Raw genomic sequence first — 10,242 nt, 5'->3', positions numbered from 1 at the left:
AGTGATATATATAGCATATATAGTGATATATATAGTATATATATAGTGATATATATAGTATATATATAGTATATATATAGTGATATATATATAGTGTGTATATATATAGTGATATATATATGTCACCTCTTGGATTCATTTTTTTAAATGGTTTTTTGTGTCTCACTCTCCATCAGTTCAGCTTTGATTTTGGTTATTTCTTGTCTTCTGCTAGCTTTAAGAATGGTTTACTCTTGGTTCTTTAGTTCTTTTAGTTGTGATGTTAGGTTGGTAAACTGAGATTTTTCTAACTTTTTGGTAAGGGCATTTAGTGCTATAAATTTTCCTCTTAACACTGCCTTAGTTGTGTCCCAGAGATTCTGGTATGTTGTATCTTTGTTTTCATTAGTTTCAAAGAACTTGATTTCAACCTTAATTTCATTATTCACCCAAAAGTCCTTCAGGAGCAGGTCATTCAATTTCCATGTAATTGTATGGTTTTGAGTAAATTTCTTAATCTTGATTTCTAATTTGATTGTGCTGTGGTCCAAAAGTTTGTTATGATTTCAGTTATTTTGCATTTGCTGAGGAGTGTTTTAATCCTGATTATGTGATTGATTTTAGAGTATGTGTTATGTGGTGATGAGAAGAATGTGTATTCTAAACGTCTTATTTTTTGAACTTGTAAATGAATTTCTTTTTGAATTGTTCATTGTTAACGTATACAAACACAAGTAGTATTTGCATATTCATTTTGTGTCCTACAAATTTGCTGAATTCATTTATTTGTTCTATTAGGGGTATTTTTGGTGGAATCTTTCAAGTTTTCTGCATTTAAGATAATGTCATTTGTAAACAGACATAATTTTACTGCTTCCTTTCCAATTTGGAAGACTTCTACTTATTTATTTATTTATTTATTTATTTATTTATTTTTGCTTAACTCTTTTAACTAGGACTTCCCATACTATAAAAATAAAATTGAATAAAATAAAATAAAATAAAAATTATTAAAGGAGACATCCTTGTCTTTTTCCTGATCTTAGAAGAAAAGCTTTTAGTCTTTACCATTGATTATGTTAACTGTGTTTTTTATATATGAATTTTATTATGTTGAAATAGTTTTGTTTCCTAGCTTTAACTTTTTGAATCAAGTGATGTTGAAATAAATTTTGTTCTGCATCAAGTAAGATGATTGATATTATTTTCCCCTTTATTCTGTTAATGTGGCATATTACATTAATTGATTTTAGTATGATAGAGCATCCTTAGATTTTAGCAGTTAATACTACCTGTTCGTGGTTTATAATCCTTTTAATATGCCATCACTTTTACATTGTGAGTAATTTTGGGGATACTTTTTATCAACATCCATCAGAGATAATGGTTTAGAGTGTTTTGATAATGCCTTTGTCTTTGTTATCAGGGCGATGCTGACCTCACAGTATGAGTTTGAAAATATTCTATACTCTCAAATTTTTAAAAGAGATTAAGAAGGACTGGTGTTAGTTCTTCAAATGTGTTATAGAATTTACCAGTGAAGTCACATGTTTGGGGATTTTCTTTGTTGTAAAGTTTTTAATTACTGTTTCAATCTTAATAGCTATAGATTTTTATAACAGTAACATCTGGCAATCCTGTTTATTTCTATAAAGTCAATAGTCATGTCTTCTCTATTATGTCTGAATTAGGTATTTGAGTATTATCATTTTTTGCTTAGTCAATGAAGCTAAAGCCTTTTCAATTTGTTTATCTTTTTACAAGAATCATCTCATGATGTTATCAATTTTCTCAATTTTTAAATTATCTGTATTGTTTGTCTCCTGTCTTATTTTTGTTATTTTCATCCTTCTGCTAGATTTGTGTTTAAACTTTTCTTTTCCTAGTTTCTTGAGGTATAAAATTAGGCTTTTGATTTGAGATTTTTCTTCCCTTTTAATATAATTGCTTATAGTTCTAAATTGTCCTCATTACTTTTTTTGCTACATCTCATACCTTTTGGCTTGTTGTAGTTAATTTTCATTTCTCCCACGATATTTTTTATATTTTTAATAGTTACTTCCTAGATCTATTGGTTGGTCAAGAGTGTGTTTGTTCAGTTTTCACATATTTGTGAATTTTCCATTGTTCCTTTCGTTCTTGATTTCTGGTTGTATTCCACTGAGTTCAGATATGATATTTGTTGAATTTTAGTCTTTAAAAATTTACTGAAACTTGTTTCGTGGTGTAAAATATGAAATTTCCTGAAAATTGTTCCATAATCACTTGAAGAAAATGTATATTCATTTCTCAATGTGAGGAGCATTCTGTATGTCTGTTATGTCAACTTGGTCTGTAGTACTATGAACTTTCCTATTTTCTACCAGTGTTTTTGTGTGCTCTTTCTGTTGTCGAATGATCTACTCCTGTTTATTGTCTCCAGCTATTATTATAGAATTTTCTATATATTTGTTTAGTTCTGTGAATGTTTGCTTTACATACTTTGGAGCTTTGATGTTGGGTGCATATTTGTTTATAATTGTTATATATTCTTCGTTAGTTAAACCTCCTATCAACATATAATGTTCTTTTTCGTCTCATAACAGTTTTTTTACATAAAGACTATTTTATTCTAATATTAGTATAGCCACTACTACACTTCTTTGGTTATTAATTTGCATGGAATATATTTCCCATCTTTTTATTTTCAAACTCTATATGTCCTTATATCTATAATGAGTCTCTTGTACACAGAATGTAATTGGATTATTTTGAAACAATTCATCCACTTATCGATGCCTTTCAATTGAGGAATTTAGTCCATTTATGTTTTTTAAAAATCCTTATATGGAGGGGCTTATATTGCAATCTCATTATCATTTTCTGTGTGCTTATTAATTTTTGCATTCATCATTCCCTCCATTACTTCTTCTTTCTCTTGTTTAGTTGAGCTTTTTTTATAGCATGTTTTAATTCTCTTCTTATTTCTTTTTGTGTATATTTCATAGATATTTTCTTTGTGGTTATTATAGGGATTGAATATAATACCTTAAAGTCACAACAATCTATTTTAAATTGATATCAATTAAACTTTATTTGCATACATAGACTCTACTTTATCTCTCTGCCCTACTGCTATATATTATTAATATCACAAAGTACATCTTTATATATTGTGCATTCATTAAGATAGACTTATACATTTTTATGCATTTTGTTTTTTTAAATTCTGAAGAAAAATTTATATTACAATAATCTTGGTTTTCATACTGTTGATGTATTTAACATCACTAAATATAGTTATAGTTTCATCTGGCTTCACATTAACATCTAGTATGCTTTCATTTTGGCTTGAAGAACTCTTTCTAGCATTTCTTGTAGGGCATGTCTGGTGTATTTTGGTTGATAAGTTATGGACTAACAATTCTGAAACTAGTATAAATGCGTGCTAGAATAAACAAGTAAATGAATGTCAGATGATGATAGCCTTGTTTCTTACTTCTGGAGAACAAGCAAATAAAAATAACTAGATTTATCATTGTAATTGATTAGAGTTAGAAATAAAAATATGAACTAATAATTACTTCATATAGATAGAGATGATAAATGAGTAACCTTAGATTGATAAATATTTGTACACACATGGGCTGGCATACACGCGTACCTCTATTGCTCTGCTAGCTGAGAAGACCTTGAAAAAAGGACACGTCAATAACAATAAGAACACCCAGAAACCAGATCCAATAAACTTGGTCTGGTTTTTAGTACCTTTATCCAATAAACAGGAGCAGATTTACCTGGGAAATAATGGATTTTACGACATTTTAAGAAATATAGAAGATAAACTTGGAGCATTGTGTAATGACAGAAAGTAAAGGAAATACTCAACAATTAAATGATAGGAAACACACACATGCACAATGATTGGGTATGCCAAATTAGCATAGGAGTTTACTTAAAGAGCTCCCAGCTGTGAATAGTGGCGCACCCATGTAATTCCAGCACTTTTGGAGACTGAGGAAGGAGGATTAGTTTAGGCCAGGATTTCCAGAACAGTCCGGGCAACAGAGCAAGACTGAACCTGTGCAAAATATAAAACACCTGACTGTGTGTGGTGGCACATGCCTATAGTCCCAGCTATGTGGGAACTGAGGCAGGAGGATCACTTAGACCCCAGAGTTTGAGACTGCAGTGAACAATGATCACACAACTTCACTTCAGCCTGGGCAATAGAGCAAGACCCTGACTCAAAACAAAAACAAAACAAAACAAAACAAACAAAGATATCTCAATAGCCAAAGGTGGAAGAATTTGAAAAACAAAATGAATAAATTACATTGTAGTATAACATAAGGAAAAAACAAATATGTATGAGTCCACATTGACATAAATAAATGAATATGTAACTAAATGAGGGACAATGAACAAATGTCCCATTCAGAAGAATTCCAAATAATTTAAATTAGATACTACCCCCACAAGGAGCTCCACTTCTTAAGTGTTGGCTGAACATGATGACATTCTTCTGAACTGTATAGTACGTGAAGGGGTAAAAATACTGACTTTTATAGTTGAAGAACCCTGACAAACACTAACTTTGCCTAGTGATCAAGGTTAACATTACTAGTGAGAAAGTGTGTTCCTAGCATGTATCCTTGAAATAATGTGATACAAAAGACACTTTACCTCCACAATCTTCTGAAAAAAAAAAACAAAACATAACCAGTCTACTCATGTGACAAATAATTAGACATATTCCAATTAAATGACATTCTACAAATTACTTGATTAGTACTTTACAAACCTGCCAATGTCATCAAAAACAAAGAAATTCTAAGAATCTGTCATAGACAAGAGGAGTCTAAGGGGACATGATAACTAGTATAATGTGATGTCCTGCATGAAGTCTTGTAATAAAAAAACACATTAGTTAAAATTAAGAAAATTGAAAAAAGTATGGGCTTCAGTTAACAGTATTGTATCAATATTGATTTGTCAGTTTTGACAAATGTGCCTTACAAAGGCAATTTATTAATATAAGGGGGGAAACTGGGTGTTGAATACATGGGAATACTCTGTACTGTATTTGCAACTTTTCTGAAAATTTAAGGATATTCTAAAGAAAACATTGTTTTAAAATGAGCTAATGCCAATGTCATCTTTCTCCATTATTTTTTTTCTTTTTTAAAATCTCTGCTTTTTTCATCCACTTGGTAGAGGTTCTTTGCCAAATCTCCTGCTACCAGGGATGACTTGGGGAATTCTACTTCTTCTATTTTATTTTTCTATATTTAGTGAATTTTATGTCTATATCTTATTTATAGTGGTCAATGAACCATATACTATGTACATTTTGGGCTTATTCTTTTCTGTCTTTTTTCTTAAAAGCCTCCATATTTTATGCTTTTACTGATCATTCATTCACTCTACAAATATTTCTTGTATATCTAATATATATACCTGGAATTTTGCTGGACACAAGAAATAGAATAATAAAGAAAACAAATAAGATCGTTTTTTCTAATCAAATATACAGGGGAATTTAGAAAGTGTAGTATCTCTATTTATTAAGAATTCTAGATCCGTGGGCCTATAGGCCTAGATTTAAAAAACTAACTTTATCACTTGTTAGCTATTTTATCTTGATTTAATGACTTAATCCCCATAAACCTCAGTTTCTTAACCTATAAAATTGGGAGAAAATAATACCTGCTTCATAAGATTGCATGAGATTTAAATAAATAGTTTACATAAAGGATTTACATGTACATGTTAAAATTGCTTGATAAAAAGTTGACACTTTCACAATTTGCCTTACTCCAGGCAAATCAGCTTTTACAATAAATGCCTATGGGGCACGATTCTCACTTTGTCATTCTCCGTTAAGTTCTGCTTGTCAACTATCAATGTTTATATTTTTTGTGTATGTGTTTACGTGTGTGTGTGTGTGTGTGTGTGTGTGTGTGTGTGTGTTCATTTCTTGTTTCTCATACTAGGGCAAGGGCTTTTGCATTCTTTTATGCTATTTAGCACAGTTTCATGCATATACCAATGTTGCTGATTATGTGGCTAAAACCCTGATTTTTTTTCATTATTTAGAGAATACTTTATTAGTTTCTGTAATCAAACCCATGTAGATAAGACCTTGCATATTTAATACAGTGTGTTACCCCTGTACAAATGGAAAAAGATAAGTTTAATGTTTGTAGACCAATATGGCTGTTAATTTCTGTACAATGCCAGCTCAACACAGTAAACTGGGATACTTTTTCCAAAGTTGACAGCAAATCTAAAGTTTCTAAAAATTGAAATTATATATATGTGTGTGTGTGTATATATATATAGACCAATAATAGCAGTATGTTTTGGATCAATAGCAGCAACAGCTTTTCCAGGTTCTGCAGTCATCTGAACAAAATTATAGAGACATCCAGCACACTCCATTTAAAAAAAATGGGGGAGGGAGGTAAAAAACAAAACCCCAGAAAACTGCAAAGTTCTGTTACTGTTGTGGTACCTGGCACCATTTTTTAAAATTAGCTTCTGAATCATCATGTGGAAAGAAAACATTCTGGAATAACCTAATTAAAAACAGCTCTTATAAAGTATGGTCACTACTAAGTATCATAAAGCAAGTACAAGATATTTTATATTCACAGAGGTATGATACAGTACTGTCCTATATCTATAATACTAGAGGATACAATTAAAAAGGCATTATTCGAGAGTTGATTCTACTTTTCCAGAAGGGGGCCCAAAGGACGGCATGACACAGCTCTGTAAAGAAATGCACCTTCTTAGGATTTCCTTTAATTAGGGGCACAGTTCTAGCTAGTCACTGTTCTTCATGAACATCAGCTAAAAACTGGTGTGATTCAAGTAAACCTCCTGAAACACTGGCCAACCCTCCTGGTGTCTGTCAGGAAAAAGTAGAAGAAAAGCCACCCCCTGCACCATCCATAGCCACCAAACCTGTTAGAACTGGACCAATCAAACCTCAGGCGATCAAAACCAAAGAAACAACATCTTAAAGGCTATGGTTTATTGCAGGTGATTGGGAGATGGGGAGGGAAAACATGGAGAATTAAGTCATATAATGCTAGTAGCCAAAGGGGCAAAATGGTCTGTAACATTTTCCTGTTCAGAGCTTGGAGATGTACAAGGGACATAGGAGCAATTTACACTGACACACAGCTGCTGTACCAGTAAAAATGAGGCTTTGCAAGCTTGCACCTACTATGTAACATGCGCTCGGCTGATGGCCATGCATCTTCAGTCAGAATTTACATATAAATATATGCACCCATTTTTTTTGAGTACATATAATTTAGACCTAAAAATCCTTATGATTAGATGAAACACCAAAAATATAAGGAAAATAACACTGCAGAGGAATAACTCAGCCTGAACAGTATCATGGTCCCAGCTAATACATCAGGTGTGTTTTTGTTTTTTGTTTTTTTTTTTTTTGGTCCCCTATGTTCTTTGGATATGGTTATGGTGTTTGTAGGCTTGGAGGTGAAGAACTGAAGATTACTGGTACTGGATAGAAGAACTTTATTTTTTATTATGGCAGCTTGCTGTTTTTATAACATGATGATTGAGTTGAACACAATCAAAGTACACTAGTAACTGATCTCCCCTTCTTCCTGGATGAGTGAGCAGATGATTAAATATTGATGTCAGCATCCTTGAACCGTATCAAAGTGAACAGTGTTTGGCTGCTGCTTCTGGTTGAAATGATGCTGTGTTTTGGTTGTGGCCCGAAGCTTTGAAGCACTACTTGGCATCTCCTTTCTTCCATGGAGCTCTCACTATTCAAACATGACAGATTTGTTAAAATACTACTTAGGTTGAGTCTTCCTTGCCCTCACTCACTCATCATTGCTAGAAACCCATGGTTTTGGGGTTCTTTTTTCTTCCTTTTTTAATACCAGTTTAAAACCCTGATATTTTTATGGAAATAAACTGTGTGGCTATCCATTCAGATAAATACCACCACCACTTACTAATGAGGGCCTGTGGACAGGATTGCACCATGCATTGGAAAGAACCCATATATATTCTTAATTCCACTAATATTTACTTTTTTTTTTACCAACCAGCTACAAGATGAATTTTTCATTCCACTAAAGTCAAAGTTCCTGGAGAATCTCATTGTTTTCATTTTTAAAAGTAGATATAATGTAACAAGGGAGAACAAAGACAATACAAAATGTTAATTCAAATAGAAAAAAAACAGCTGTTTATTTCCTAGAGAGTGAAAGATAAGAAATTCTCACAAAAATTTAATGTTATTTAATATTGATATATTAATTCATGATAACGAAAGAATGCTGGGTTCTCTTGAATTTGAAAAGGCAGCTGTGATCAGTGTTAAGCAAACTTGATGGTCCATATCTCACATTTCGGCTGTCATCACACAGTATTACAAAACTCATGGTCAGAATTACAGATACCACTTACTTTTGTTGCTGATTGAAATGTACTGTTTAGCGCAGAAACAGGGAAGGACCTCTTCATGTTAATAAAATTTTTCAAAAACTTTGACAAAGATTTTCTCCTTACATTTTGTGTTCAGTGATAAGAAGAAAATGAAGGGACATGGTTGCTGCTTATTAATAAAAATAGTAATACTTATAAAACTGCCTGAGACTATTTTATTTCAGTTCTAGCACCAAACATATAATATTCTCTCAAAAACATAGCACTTGAAGTTTTCTAAGTGTGTTCCTTAGAAAGTTGGGTATTTATCATCACAAAGTGTGTAACTTAGTGAATTGTACAAAAGATATGACATTTTTTTTCCCTGAAGTATTGGTATAATTCTTACATTCTTTGAAACTGCTTCTTTTACTTCTGTCTATTATAGAACACAAAATTTTGGTGTTGTAAGACACCTAGAGACAATCTATTACAAATAATTTATTTTACAGATGAGGAAGCAACATTATAGACTTTTTTCAACATTTTTTCAAAATCTACACGTTAGTAGATATCATTTTTAATAAATGTATATAAACTAATTTCAATGTTATCTATGATATATTGTCTAAAAAGTGTAGGGTATACTTCAATTTATTATAAAATTAATACACATAATAATTATTATTGCTGAATTAAGACAAAAATAGGCTAAGCATCAAAAACAAAAAAGCAGTTTCATAGGTAATATAATAATATAAAGAAGAGTTTCAAAAGAATATAAAGATTATAGCAGTAATTCAGCCATAATGATCAATGCACTTCTTTCTAAGGAACATAATTAAAATATCCAGGCTGGGCGCAGTGGCTCACGCCTGTAATCCCAGCACTTTGGGAGGCTGAGGTGGGCAGATCACCTGAGGTCAGGGGTTCAAGACCAGCCTGGCCAACAAGATGAAACCCCACCTCTACTAAAAATACAAAAATTAGCTGGGCGTGGTGACAGGTGCCTGTAATCCCAGCTACTCGGGAGGCTGGGGCAGGAGAATCGCTTGAACCTGTGAGATGGAAGTGAGCTGAGATCGTGTCACTGCACTCCAGCCTGGGCAACAGAGCGAGACCCTGTGAGCTGAGATCGTGTCACTGCACTCCAGCCTGGGCAACAGAGTGAGATGCTGTCTCAAAAAATAAATAAATAAATAAATAATAATTAAAATATCCACAGAACCTGTGAAACTACATTCTTGCTTAAAACAAAGGATTCTTAATGCTTTAGAGACCTCTTTGTGGAAAATTTAGAATCTACTTTTTGATCAACCTTGAACAGACAGCAACTAATATATAACTAGTTTTGTTACTGTTATTGTTTTTGCTGTTTGCTATGCCCTGGGAATTGGAGGTATTTATCGTGATGGAATATAGGAAGACATTGGGAGGTAGTTATTTGAATTAGGAATTATGCTTCTAAATTAATTTTGTAAATAGAAGTACAAAAATGGACTTGTTATTTTCATGTATCTTCAAATCTACAGAATGCTTGTTTACTATGAAGTGTTTTATTTCTTAAAGGATTCACATTCTTCCCACTTAGAAACGGTAAGAGTGAGTTCCTTGGCCTAGATAGAAATTCTATCCTGGACTAAGGTCCAACATTTTTATCTGTTCTTGGTAGTCCTTTTATCTTAATGAAAGGTGTTTGATTCATTTAGAATGCTGAATTTTTTTTCTCTTGATTAGTTGTCGTGCAATCTACTTTGGAGCTGAAATTAATATTCTAGGAGCAAATTCAGAAGGGGAGCAAGATGGCAGCAGCATAGAAGGCACCACTGATTGGCCCCCACCCAATGATACCAATTTAAC

At 32.4% G+C, this 10,242-nt stretch overlaps 1 long non-coding RNA gene across 1 annotated transcript in view; it reads left to right on the top strand.

The window, feature by feature from the left end:
* Positions 1-10,242, top strand: part of LOC131383904 (uncharacterized) — a 20,959-nt gene extending 10,717 nt beyond the window's left edge. Inside the window, exon 3 of the long non-coding RNA XR_009214303.1 lies at positions 10,120-10,242. This is a non-coding gene — a long non-coding RNA (uncharacterized LOC131383904). The remainder of the gene's footprint in view (positions 1-10,119) is intronic.

Source organism: Hylobates moloch, unplaced genomic scaffold, assembly GCF_009828535.3.
Source record: "Hylobates moloch isolate HMO894 unplaced genomic scaffold, HMol_V3 SCAFFOLD_7, whole genome shotgun sequence".
Classification (NCBI taxonomy): Eukaryota; Metazoa; Chordata; class Mammalia; order Primates; family Hylobatidae; genus Hylobates; species Hylobates moloch.
Note: the sequence above shows the minus strand (reverse complement) of the source record. Positions and strands in the feature narration are given on the sequence as shown.